Source organism: Microtus pennsylvanicus, chromosome 11 (genome assembly GCF_037038515.1).
Source record: "Microtus pennsylvanicus isolate mMicPen1 chromosome 11, mMicPen1.hap1, whole genome shotgun sequence".
NCBI classification, from domain to species: Eukaryota; Metazoa; Chordata; class Mammalia; order Rodentia; family Cricetidae; genus Microtus; species Microtus pennsylvanicus.
The window spans coordinates 5495068-5508868 of record NC_134589.1 but is presented as its reverse complement, the minus strand read 5'-3'; positions in this window follow the sequence as shown (position 1 = coordinate 5508868).

Genomic DNA, 13801 nt, shown 5'->3' with positions numbered 1-13801 from the left:
GATACCTTTATGCTGGCATTTGTCATTGGTCATACGAGTTCTCTTCGTCATTGCCAGTCAAGTCTTTACTCTTCACTGTCTTGGGAGTTCCACTGACGTCAATAGAAACCTTTGATTGAAATAAAAAAATACATAAAAAGAATAAGTATAAAAGGCCTCTGTATTTGGTGTTTATAGTGTGTTATAGATGTATGTGCAGGGCTCTTTGTAAATTTGTCTACTTAAATAAAATGTGGGCTTTCACTTGTACAAATATAGCCTACTTATAAGATGAATTAACTATGGTTAATGAAAAAAACTTGCAGTAGCTTGTAAGTACTTTGAGTTTTTTTTTCTCCAGAGTATCACTCATAGCCATGGAAATATTTATTTTTCTCATGAAATTGCATTCAAATATTTGTTTTAAAGTGTCCAGGGTTTCCCACCTAATGACACAATGAAGTGTTTATAATGATAATCTGTAATTGAGATGCCAAAATATGGTTTAATTACTGGAACTTTGGTTTAGAGCCAAAACATAATGAACAAACTAAAAGATAGCAGCACTTTGCTTTGCACTGGTATCAGAGATAACTGGAACATTTCCAGATTTAACTACCACTTCCCAAGGCTGTTCACTGGAGTGGCAATATGAGCAGAACAGCCCAGTTTTAGTTCATTTGTCCCTAGAAATTGAACACAAGGTTTCACACAGTAAGGACCTGAGCTGCTGCTGAGCTACACTTCAAGCATAGAGACATTGCTGAAAATTAAAACCTGCAACCACGGTCAAGGATTTAGGGACACGGCATGATGTCAATTATGTTCATCCTTTTTAATGACTGGTTAGGACTTTGGTAGACTCTTAGCAAACACATGGTTTGTGTACCAGGATATAGCAATAGCAAGGAAAGCCTCTTTTACAAAGTGTGTTTTTAAATTTAGCCAGCCTCTCACATTTTCAGTATTCTTAAATATAAAACTTAGATGTGATTATGTAATTTACAGGGTCAATGGGATGATTGAGTAGGTAACACAAATGAGGGTCAATGTGCTAACATATAGTATGTGTGCATTAATAAGCTGTATTTAGTCACATTTGCAGATCTGGGCATAAAGAACAGTTACATATCTCTGAAAAAAAAACACAAAATGTCAGAACACCCTCTCACAACATATTTTAAGTATAATTTTGTCTCCCATATCTGCATGGTTCCAGGGAAAGCTTTTTCCCCTTTAAATAAAATACCCAGATAATTGTCTCCATTTCCCATTAGTAAAATATACTTGGATTAAGCAAAACTGGATGTCCAGAGTCCATCAACTAGGGAAAGAGTAACAAGAAATATTGGTAGCTACACTGTTTCACATGTGGCAACCACAATTACATTTCATACCCCAGATTGTTTGCTTTCTTTGCCTGCCCCAAATGGATTCCACGGTAGCTGGGAACTTGCAAAATTATTGCCAGTTATAACCAGAGGAAAAAATATATTGAGTTTAGCTTCGTTACAGTCTCAGCACTTGTATCAACAGGGTCTGGCATAAAATGGGAACCTTGCCGAAGCCCATGAACTGACATTAATGTTTAGAGTTGCTGGTGGAGACTGTAGGGCCTTCTGATTCCAAGTCTTCTATTGAGCCAGGGTCTGTGGTCTTCTTACTCCGATGAGCTAAAGACCGAGAACCAAGCTGGTGGAGACATGGATGCTATGCAGGGAGGTGGGCAGATGCCAGCCTGAGGAAGTCAGGGACAGCAAGAAGGTACATAAAGCGATGTGAGTACAGGAAGATGAGCAAAGTCCAGGTCAAATGTATTTCAAGAGGATTCTACTAATTAAAATGAGTGATAATTTTCGTCCCAGGATCTTTATTTGTCCAGAATTTATTGCATGTTTAACAAAGAGCATATTTATAATTATTGTTTATGTAGACTGGGATAGGGCCCCTCACTTTCAATGTATTTGACATTTTAAGCTAGAGAGCTGGTTCATTGCTAGGAGTGATTGAGATCAAACTGGCATGCCTGAAAATATTCTCAAAAAAGATATTTAATCTCTCTTCAGTTTTTAGACTATTGAAAGCGAACCCACAGAATTGTGACTTTTTTTCCCAATAATTTCATACTGGGAGGAGGAAAAAGGTGGTGCATCATCCCAACCAAAGAGGAAGTAGGCTCCCAGGAAGAGTTGGCACAGTTAAGGCAGTTTATAGGAACATCTTCCTGGAGAGGTTGCAGTTCAGACGTGGGTTCAATGATGGGTAAAACATACCTTGATGGGGACTCCTAAATTATACAGGTGAATCTCAGTGAGTTTGAGGCCAGCTTGGTCTACAAAACCAGTTCCAGGATAGCTAAAATTGTTATGCAGGAATACTTTGGAGAGAGAGAGAGAGAGAGAGAGAGAGAGAGAGAGAGAGAGAGAGAGAGAGAGAAAGAAAACCAAAAACCTCATAGAACCAACAGCCCATTCTGGGATCTCCAATAATGACTCATAAAATCCAACAGATAGCTGGGTATATCATGGAGAGGTTGTCCCTTTTCTTTTCTTATTCATTTTTATTAATTAAACTTATTCATTTATTTTACATCCTGGCCACAGTTTCCCCTCCCTCCTCCCACTTTTTTCCCATATCTCTTCTCTGTCCACCCATCCCCACCCTGAATCCACTCTTCCTCTGTTTCTGTTCAGAAAGAGGCTGGTTCCCATGGGTGTCAACAAAACAGCATGGAATATCAAGTTGAAGTATGTCTAAGCACCTTGCCTCATATTAAGGCTTGGTAAGGCAACACAGTATGAGGAATAGATTCTCTAAAGCCAGCCAAAGCATTTGGAGTAGTCCCTTCCCCTACTACTAGGATTCCCACAAGTAGAACAAGCCATACAATTGTAACACCTATGTAGAGGGCCTAGGTCAGTCCTACTTGGGACTTCCTTCGCTGTTGGTCCAGTGTCTATGAGCTTCTATGAGCCAGGAGCTCCGGGAATCTTGCTGAAAAGAGCCAAGGTTGTCTTCCGTTTTAAAGCTAAACCTGCACTGTGGAAATCTCTTAACTTTAGATTCTTGCTGTATTGATTGACTGACCACATTGGAAATAATTAGAGAACATTAACGCTAACTTTGTGTGAAGCAAGGATTCCAGGAAGTGAGAAATCAGCGTAATTAGAAAAGAATAAAGAAAGAAAAAGCAAATTCTAGAAGACTACAGAGGTCATGCCTACAATGATGAAGATGGCCTACTGAGTAGAAACACACATGCGGGAATAATGAGAAAACACCTTAGAGATAGATAGAAGTCGTGTGAATCCAAAGAAAGGGACCAGACAAGTGAATCCAAACACTTCCCTGGGACTTTATTCTCTTGATCTTGACAAAAAAAAAAAAAAAAACCACTTAACTCAGAACTTCAACTTTTTGAATCTAAGCTCAGCCATCGTTGCAATCTCCAGACATGATCAGCAAGCAGCTCAGTCAGAGCCACTATCACTGTGTGCAAAGATCTGATGTCAGTTCCACCATGCAAGAGAAACCTGAGCCCGGTGTGATGGACTTGCAGAATAGTTTACACAAGCAGGCCCCCTTCAAGGCTAACCATATCTGACATGTAAGGTAAACACAGTTTGCAGTCCTGTTGGTCGCAAGAAGCAGGACTACAAGCTGAGAAGAGATTCTGTGCTCTGGGATCGTGGAAGTACAACTCTGCCTGGTGATTAATAGAGAAACTGAATTGCGAGTCTCCACCCCCTCTGAGAATGGGGTCTGTCCAAAGAATTCATCACAAAAAGTTGTAAAACAGAACATTAAAACAACCACGGGGCTAAAATATACCTCCAGGGATGGGGAAGAGGACGGTGGGGAGGTGGGTTCGTTTGTTTTTATTTGTGGCTTTTATGCCATTAGGTGACTTTTGCTTTTACCCTCTGAACTGATGCTGGAGAAGGAACATGGGCCATGAAACAGCAGTGGACCTTACCAGACAGAGTCAGGAGATGTTTGCTGGTGTCCCACAGGTTCTGAAAGACCCTAAGATGGTTGTTATTGTAAGTGGGTTGCCAGCTGATGAGAGCTCCCAGGTTAGCAGCCCTGGAACATAGTTTCACAGCGGGGAAGATTCAGCCAGGACACCCTCCAGTGCAAAGATCACCCCCCTTCCTTTCAGGCGCTGCCTCCAGCTGAGCATGGCTTCTGGCAATGGACGCCAACCTTGATTGGCTGGATCCTAGGGGAAGGGAAATTTACTCTAGCTCCATGACACTTTCATGCTAGACTCTCGTGTCTATAAAACAACCAGTGCTTTCCAGTGACCCTTAAGGTGTCTAACAGGAAAAAAAAAATCTTGAGCATGGAGAAATAAGCAAAATGGCAGTTTGTGAGGCTGGTGAAACATTCCCATGGCAGTGTTCCTAAGGAGACCAAGAGTTCTCCATCTAATGATTTCTGATCTAGTTAACACAGGCTAAGGTGCCAATTGTGATATATCCTTGCTAGTAAATTAGAGTTCTTTAGAAAACTATTTCTTAATCTTTTCTTGAAAATGACTTATGACATTATTTTCTTCAAAATCTTCTAGAAACACCTTTGTTTAGGTAATGAATTTATTATCTGCCTTTCTGTAAATGAGAAATTTATATATCTGCGATATTTCCCGATATGTGTGTTTCTGGTGTGCATTTGCACGCATGCATGTTTTCTTTGTGGGTGTATGTGTGTGCAGATACATGTGTACATGCATGAATGCTGAGGCCAGAAGTTGAGATTGAATTTCTTCTTTGATTACTGTCCACTTTATCCATTGGGGCATGGTCTCTCACTGGGACCAAGCACTTACCAACTTGGTTAATCCAGTTTGCTCCTTGTATCCCATGCCTCTGCCTTTCAAGGCTATGATTACAGGAGGTCACCACAATTATCAGGCATTTAACAAGGGTAAGATATCTTCATGTAAGCCCATTGCCCACTAATTCATCTCCCAACTTATTTCCTCATTTTAGAGTTGTTTCTTTGAGGCAATAATATAATTAAATGATTTCTCTCTTTCGTTTCCTTTTCCAACCCCTCCCATGTATTTCTTGCTCTTTTTCAAATTCATGGCATCCATTTTCAATAATTTCTCAGACACACACACACACACACACACACACACACGATGGCCATATATTACTAAACACACAAACACAATCTGTTTAGTCTGTTCAATGTTACTTGCAGGTATGTTTTCAGGTCTGACCATTTGAGCTTTGGCTCTGAGTGCCCTGGTGTCTTCAGCAGTAGGGACTTGCCTTCTACCTCTGGGGGGTGGGTAATAAAGGGCAATGGCAACACTCTGGAATGTTTTGGGGTCCCACTGAACCACACTGACCAACAACTGAAAATGGGTTTAGAGACAGGTTTTTTTTTTTTGTACTACACTTACATGTGAAAATAAGGATAAGACTTAGAAATTATGTTTGTTTAACAAAGTGGCAGTAATAAATTATTTTCAAGGGGCCATGGCCTCACTAACCCTGAGAAGTTGACTAAGCCTGAACTCCCTCCTGTTGAGTGGGACTTAAGTCCAATTAGACAGCTGTTGATTGCCACCAACATGTGAGTGACATTTTTTGCACCTTTATGCATATCTTGCTATGCTGTTAATTGTCGTGCTTCATAGGTGTTGTGGCTAGAAGGAGCTGTTAAATTGCTTCCCTCCCTTGGCAGCTGACATAGAATTTTCTGCAACTGGAGAAGCTAGACTATAAAAAGAAGCTTTCAGGTCAGATCCAGCTCTAGCCATGTGAGTTGTGTGTCCTGTGTGGTTTCAGCAACAGGTTCCACCATCAACCGTTGAGAAGCCATCAAGGGCTACATCATTAATCTATATTGTTTGGGGAAACTCTTGGACTGCTCCAACAAACCTTTCAAAAGAATCCCGTGGATTCTACAAATCTTCCCTGTTCTAACCTTCTTGACCTTGCTTGTTGGTTTGTTCCAGACTATAAGCCAAGCAGGCACTCCCTGCTAACCCAGGGGTCTCTCCCTCAAGGGAAACAAAGAAGCTGAAGTTCGACTCACAGGTCTCTTATCTTGAACTGCACCTTTAGACCCAACCACCCCAGTGTTACCCCAAACTCTGTAGTAGGAAATCTGCTTTGGTATTTCCCTCTGACACAATGCCCTAGGGATCACAAAAAGCTTCTCGTCGAAACTTCCTTAAGCAACTCATCCCAGACTCCTATACCAGCATGCACTCCCTCATTGCTTGTTAACACAGCAGCTGAGCAGGCCAGAAAAACAGGCATACACTCTGTGAAAATGCAGGGTGGAAACGGAAACCAAAGAGCAAAACACCCACCCTTCAAAGAGGAATTTAGAAATCAGCACCTAGACCTATAATCATCCCAAACCCAGATGCCTAGAAGCCAGCATAAAAACACAATCAATAACAGACAAGGTAATGTGTTTCCACTGGTGCCCAGCTATCCCAGCACAGCAGGCCCTGAATATTCCAGTATAGCTGAAGCACAAGAAATAAGACCTTAAAACCAACTACATGAAGATGATAGAGGTCCTTAAGGAGGAAATTAATGAGTCCCTTAAGGAAACAGTAACAAACAGTGTTTTAAAGAAATCCAGGAAAGCACAAATGAAAACTGGAAGAAATGAATATATTCCTCAAAGAAATCCAGAAAAACACAAACAAAAAAATTGGAGGAAATGAAAAAAACCCTATTAAGAAATCCAAGAAAACGCAAACAATTGAAGGAAACAAATAAAATTATTAAAGGCCTAAAAAATGGAAATAGAAACAATAAAGAAAATACAGGAAAAAATCAATTCTGGAAATTAAAAACTTAGGCATTTGGAAAAGAGCAACAGAGGAAAGCGTCACCAATTGAATGCAAAAGATGGAAGAAAGAACTTCAAGCATTGAAGATACAGTAGAAGAAATAAATATATTGGTCAAAGAAAATGTTAAATCTACAAGAATTTCTAACACAAAACATCCAGGAAATCAAGGATACTATAAAAAGACCAAAACTAAGAAGGATAGGAATATGGGGAAAAGAAGAATCAAAGCTTTATGGCTAGAAATTATTTTCAACAAAATAATAGAAGAAAAATTTCCTATCCTAAAGAGGTGATGTCTATAAACGTATGTGAAACAAACAGAATACCAAACAAGACTGGACCAGAAAATAAAGTGTCCTCATCACAAAATAAGCAAAACACTAAATACACAGAACAAAGAAAAAAAATATTAAAAGTTGCAAGGGAACATGAAACGAAACAAAACAAAGTAAGTAACATATAAAGATGAATGAGTTAGAATTACAATTGACTTCTCTATGGAGACTCTAATATCCAAAAGGACCTAGACAGATATGCTGCAGACTCTAAATACATAGTTCAATGAAAATAATAAAAATAAAAAAAACCCACACTTCCCAGACCACACTACTATACCCAGAAAAACGCTCAATCATCACAGGCAGATAAAATAAGATATTTATCCCATGACAAAGTCAAATTCAAACAATATCTACAGATTTAATGGAATCGCATTAAAATCCCAACACAATACTTTACAGACCTTGAAAGGAAAGTTCTCCAGTCATATGGAAAAACAAACAAAAACAAGAATAACTGCAAAATTCCTGAACACCTAGGTGGTGGAGGGGCATGCATTTAAACACAGTACAAGGGAGGGAGGAAGAGGCAGGAGGATCTCTGGGTTCGAGGCTATTCTGGTCTACAGAGTGACTTCCAGGACAGCCAGAGCTACACAGAGAAACCCTGTCTTGAAAAACAAGCAAATGAACAAAATTTTCCTGAACAATAAAAGAAATGCTGAAGGTGTCACCATTGCAGATGTCAAGCTGTACTACAGAGGTATAATAATAAAAACCACAAGACACTGTCATTAAAAAAAAAAACACATTGATCAATAGAACTGAACTGAAGACCCAGATATAAATCCATACACATATGGAGATTTGGTTTTTTAAAAATATATATACGGAAGTCTGAAAAAAGAGACACTGTCTTCAACAAATGGTGTTCATCAAACTGTATGCCTTTATATAGGAAAATGCAAATAGATCCATATTTGTCCTCCTGAACGAAACTCAAGTCCAAGTGGCTCAAAGATCTCAACATAAAACCAGATACATTGAACATGGTGAAAGACAAGGTAGGAAATAGCATTGAATACATTGGCACAGGAGACAGGTTCCTGAACAGAACCTGATAGCTCAGGCACTAAGATCAACAATCAATATGCAGGACTCAAAGAAACTGAAAGCTTCTGCAAGGCGAAGGACACTTCAGTCTGACAAGGTTGCAGCCTACAGAATGGGAAACAATTATTTACCAACTCTACACCTGATAAAGGACAAATATCCAAAACATATAAAGAATTCAAGAAACTAGATATCAAAGCACCAACCAAACAAACAAACCAAAAACAGAAACAAAACAAATTATCAGTTAAAAGCTGGGGTTCAGCTGGGCGGTGGTGGCGCACGCCTTTAATCCCAGCACTCGGGAGGCTGAGGCAGGCAGATCTCTGTGAGTTAGAGACCAGCCTGGTCTACAAGAGCTAGTTCCAGGACAGGCTCCAAAACCACAGAGAAACCCTGTCTCGAAAAAACAACAACAACAACAACAAAAAAGCTGGGGTTCAAATTTAAATAGAAAATCCTCAAAAGCAGGATTTCAAATGGTTGACAAACTCTTAAAGAAATGTTTAACATCCTTAACCATCAGTGAAATACATATCAAAACTACTTTGAGACTCCATTTTATACCTGTGAGAATGGCTAAGCTCAATAACAGAAGTGACAGCTCATGCCATCAAGGATATGGAGCAAGGGAAACATTTCTCCATTGCTGAGTGCAAATTTATACAGCTACTATAAAAGTCAATATGGCAGTCCCTCAGAAAACTGCGATTAGATTTACTGCAAGGTCTAGCGATACCACACTTGGGCATTTACCTAAAAGATGTTTTATTGTACCTCAAAGACACTTGTTTAACCATATACATTGTGGCTTTATTCATAATATCCATCTTGAGTTAGGTAACCCAGATCCAGAAAGATAAATATGGTATGTATTCACTTATAACTGGATTTTAACCACTAAATAAATGATAACCAAGCTACAGTCTCTAGACCCAAAGAGTTTAGGTTAAGAGGAGGGACTCTATGGAGGACACACAGATCTCCCTGGGAGAGGGAAATAGAATAGATTTCAAGAGTGGACTGGGAGAAGGTGGCATGGGAGCAGAAGGTGTGGGGAATGAGAAGAGGTGGAAGGAGAGAACGCTGTCAGAGATGGCTGGAATTGGTGGGGTTTATGTGTGGTATGGAAACCTAGTGCAGAGGAAACTCCTGGAATGCATGAATGTGATCCTCATGAGGGATAGGGAGGAGTCTCAACTGTCCATCTCTTGTTAACAGGCAAGACTTCCGGTGGCAGAACAAATTTGTACTCAGTCGAGTTGTTGGCCAAAGGGGTCTTATGGAAATCCCCCAAAAGTCCATGCTGCTCTTTGTAAACTGATCGTACAGCCCCATTCCCTAGGGCAACACCCATACAATTTATTGAGAAGCAGAACTGGAGCCTACATGGAGTCTTCACCCCTATGCTCTGGGGTCTTCGATGCAGGAAGGTACTCTTCCGGCTGCTGCAAGAGAAACACGGGCACCACCCAGCCAGCAAACCTTTGACCTACAATCTGTCCTGCCTTTTAAATATGCTAGAGCAATGGCGGCACAGAACTTGTGAAAGTAGCCATCGATGTCTGATTTCACTTAAAGCCCACTCTGTGAAAAGGAACCCATATTCCATACTGCTAGGATAACAAAGAACCAGAGACTAGATAACCCAGACACCTAGGATAAAACCAAACACTACTGGTAATAAATAAAGTAATATAAATAAAGAAACCAGTAAAGTATCTCCTAATGGTATTCTGCTATTTTTATGGGTCACACTGCCTTATCCAGTCATCATGAGAGAGGCCTCTTCCAGCGGCTAATGAAAGTAAGCACAGAGATCCACACTCAGACGTTACAAGGATCAAAACTCCATCAAATCCCTGTTTCAGCACTCAAGGGATTCCTCTGAGATTTTGAAAGCCAGAGGACAAGGAATACACCAGGAGAACAAAGCCCTCTGAACCATCTAAGCCAGTCACATATGAGGTCACAGATACGGAATCAGTAAGCAAGCACAGGGCCTAGTTCATACCAGGACCTCTGCATACATCCTATTGCCTCTCGGTTGGTATTTTTATGGGACTCCTGATTTTGAGAATGACTGGGTCACTGACCCTTGAGCTTGCTCTTGGGACTCTTTTCCTTCTGTTGCATTGCCATGTCCAGCTTCAATACGATAGCTTTCATTTTGTCTTATTTTATTTTGTCATGTTTGGTTTTTATCACTTAGAAGCCTGTTCTTTTCTAATGAAACAGAAAGGGAATGCATTCAGAGGGGAGGGGAAGTAGGCGGTAACTGGGAGAAGTAAAGAGAAGGGAAACTATAATCAATACATTGTATGAGAAATAATCTATTTCAATAAAAGGAAGAAATTAAAAATTTTGCTTTTTTCCCCAAAGCATGAATCCCCAAAGAATGCAAGATCTCTAAAGGGCTGTTTGGCAAGAAGTGAGGAACTAAGGAAAATGACAAACTATTTGATCATATTTCCTCTTTGTTCTTCATACTATGAATAAACCCACTTATTCCTTGTGTGTAATTAATAAAGGATACCCTAATCTCCTTGATAGTATCATGCTTCCAAAATAATTATCAGCTACAAAACATGTTCAGTTCCCTAAGACCGCCACCAGATGGCCTGTATATAATCTTCCCCTGGTACTAGACATCCATTGAGACACATGATAGGAAAGTACATAAACTATTCATATCCTGCAACGTTTCCTTACCAAAGAGTCACCCAAGGGCTGGAAAGATGACAGTGGTTAAGAATATTGGTTATTTTTCCAAAGGACTTGAGTTCAATTACAGCACCAACTCCAGACCCAGGAGATTAGACAATCACATCTGAGCCTCTGAGAGATCTGTATGCCTGAGGTGCACAGACACACATACATGAGGCAAACACTCATACATGTAAAATAAAAATAAATATTACTTTTGAAAAATAAAATAAATTAAAAATAAGCATTTGTTTAAAAAAACAAGTCAAAAAAATAGTGTGGCAAAGATATTGATATCCAATGAACTTTTTCTTCAATTCTTTCTAGTGTGTAAAATATATTTACAAGTCCACTGCCTCAAGGGAAGGAAATTTGATTATTCAATGATTGTTGAGATAGATGTTTTCTTATATTAGAAAAGATTTATCAAGATGTGTCAGTATGTCTGAAACTAGTGTAGCAGCTTCCACAGGCACGATAGCACCAAACTGCCAGGACTTCCTAAGTAGTACTTAGCCCTGCACGTGTGTGTCACTAGAAAGCTACCTGAAAATTCTGTAATCGAAAAGAATGAAAATCTGAACCTGAAAACAGTTTATACACTTTTCTAGGTGGCAAACGGAAATTATAACTTTCATTTAACTAAAATGGTGTATCGTTTAGCTTTTCTGTTGCTCTGATAAGATACCATGAACAAGACAACTTAGAGAAGAAATAGTTTATCTGAACTTGGTGTTCTAGGAGGATAAGAGTCTAAGATTGAAAGAGAGGCCCCAGGTGGCAGACACTGAGGCACCAGCAGGAAGCTGAGAGTTCACACTCTCAATAGTTAGTACAAAGCAGAGCGAACTGGAAATGACTGGAAGGTTTAAACTTTCAAAGTTCTCCAGTGTTCTCTTTCCCCATCAAAATCACATTGCCAATACTACTGCAGACTCAGAAGTGCCACAGACTCAGGGTCCTGTTCAAGTGCTGGAGTTTAACAAGGGGCGTTGCTCATTTACATCACTGCAGATAGAATCTTCAAAGTAGAATCTGTGAGCAAGGATGTAATTGCTTAATCTTTTCATCTTAGTTTTCTGATTACTCCATCACCTTCACAGGTGGAAGGAGTTAAATACTAGATAGAAAAAATTCTTAATTTTTTAGAATGCTTAATTTTTATTTTCAATTATTTACATGGTTTGGCTCTTTGCAAGGTGAGTTTTAAAGATTGGTGAAATCACAACACTGTGTCAGAGAAACTGAAGATTCCTGGGGTTAAAGCAATTCTCTGTGGTTCTTTGTATTGTTTCCCTTCAGCATGAGTTCCTCGATTCGGATTCGTCTGTCAAAAAATATTCTGTTTGGAGTAAACTGGGAGCATGGGGACCTTGGGGGAGGGTTGAGGGGGAGGGGAGAGGCAGAGAGGGGAGCAGAGAAAAATGTAGAGCGCAACAAAAATCAATAAAATAGTAAAAACAAATCTGTCAGTAAGACAGAAGTTCATGCTGGTAAGAAATAGATTGATCCACTGAAAACAGGAAGAGTCTGTTAACCTAGATTACGGTAAAACAACAGCAAGCTGGTAACCCCAGAAAAACGACAAGAAAACAGTTGATTGAACATCTCAAAGTATTATCAGATTGTGCTGAGGGACTGAGGAGATAACTCAGTTGCCAAAATGTTTGTCTCATAGTCACAAAGAACTGCATTCCATCCTCAGTGAGCATGGCAGCCCTGGGAGGATTCCTGAGGCTCCCTGGCCAGCCAGCCTACCCTGCTTGGTGAGTTCTAAACCAGTTAGAGCTCCTGTCTCCTAAAAGCCACAGTAAGAAGAAAAATAAGAACTAAAATGAAAAAAAAAAGTAAGGAGGATGCTTCCTGAGTAATGACAGTGTATCTCACTCCTGGCTGCCACATGAATGTGCACATGTGTGCATGCACTTACACACATGCATGCATCCCCTCACATATGAATATGAACATAGTCATACAAAAACATGCAAACAACAAATGTTAAAGCATTAGAATATTTGATGAAACATGACAGCAAACACATCTGATGTTCAGAAATCTTAAACTAGAATGGGGTACAGATAGCCATGGAGGAGAGTGGATCTGGGTTGTGTAAAGAGTGTAGTGTTCGCCACCAGCTCGGCAGCAGCCTGCCTCTGCCTCCAAAGCAGTTGCACCATCAGTACACCACCATCTGTCACCAGGTGCCTTTCCACCGTCAGCTGTGCGACATGTGCACCCCTTCAAAGCGGCCACCAGGCACAGCTCGCTCTCTAGCCTCTTGCTCCTCTTACCTGTCTTGTTTCTCTTGCCTCTCTTCTTCCTGTCTCTTCCATATTCTGTCTGTCTGTCTGCCCTCCCTCTCTCATGTCCCCCCTCTGACACAGCCTTTGGCTCTCCACTCCCTCCCCAGCCCCCATTCTTTTGCGTGTGGTGTGTTTGCTTAGTGGCATACCTTGGCAGTGCCAGAAAGATACCCATTTCACTTTCGTTTTAAAAATTCTTTCATAGAGCTTAGTAGTACAGCCCTCATGGGCACAAGATCCTCGGTTCAGTCCTAGCATTGAACAATGACAAGGAAAAAGTAGTGTCATTAACTTTCAAGCTGACGTGTGGTCATGTGTACCAAGAATAAAGAGATCAGAACATATCATCATTCATCCACCACATTCTCCTGAATGCCAACAACTAAATTTCTGCTGTGCAAGACATAAAACACAAGGCCTAGAGACTCCCCCAGAAGAAGACAGCACTCAGATGGAACAGAAGTAAGGATAAAGTGACTATCATGGGAGAAAACCCTTGAAGCAAAGTTATTCCGGCCATTGGGTGAGGAGGAATGAATTCATTTGTACAATTAAATGTGAGGAAAGGGGCCGCAAAGCCTTGGTGGTCTG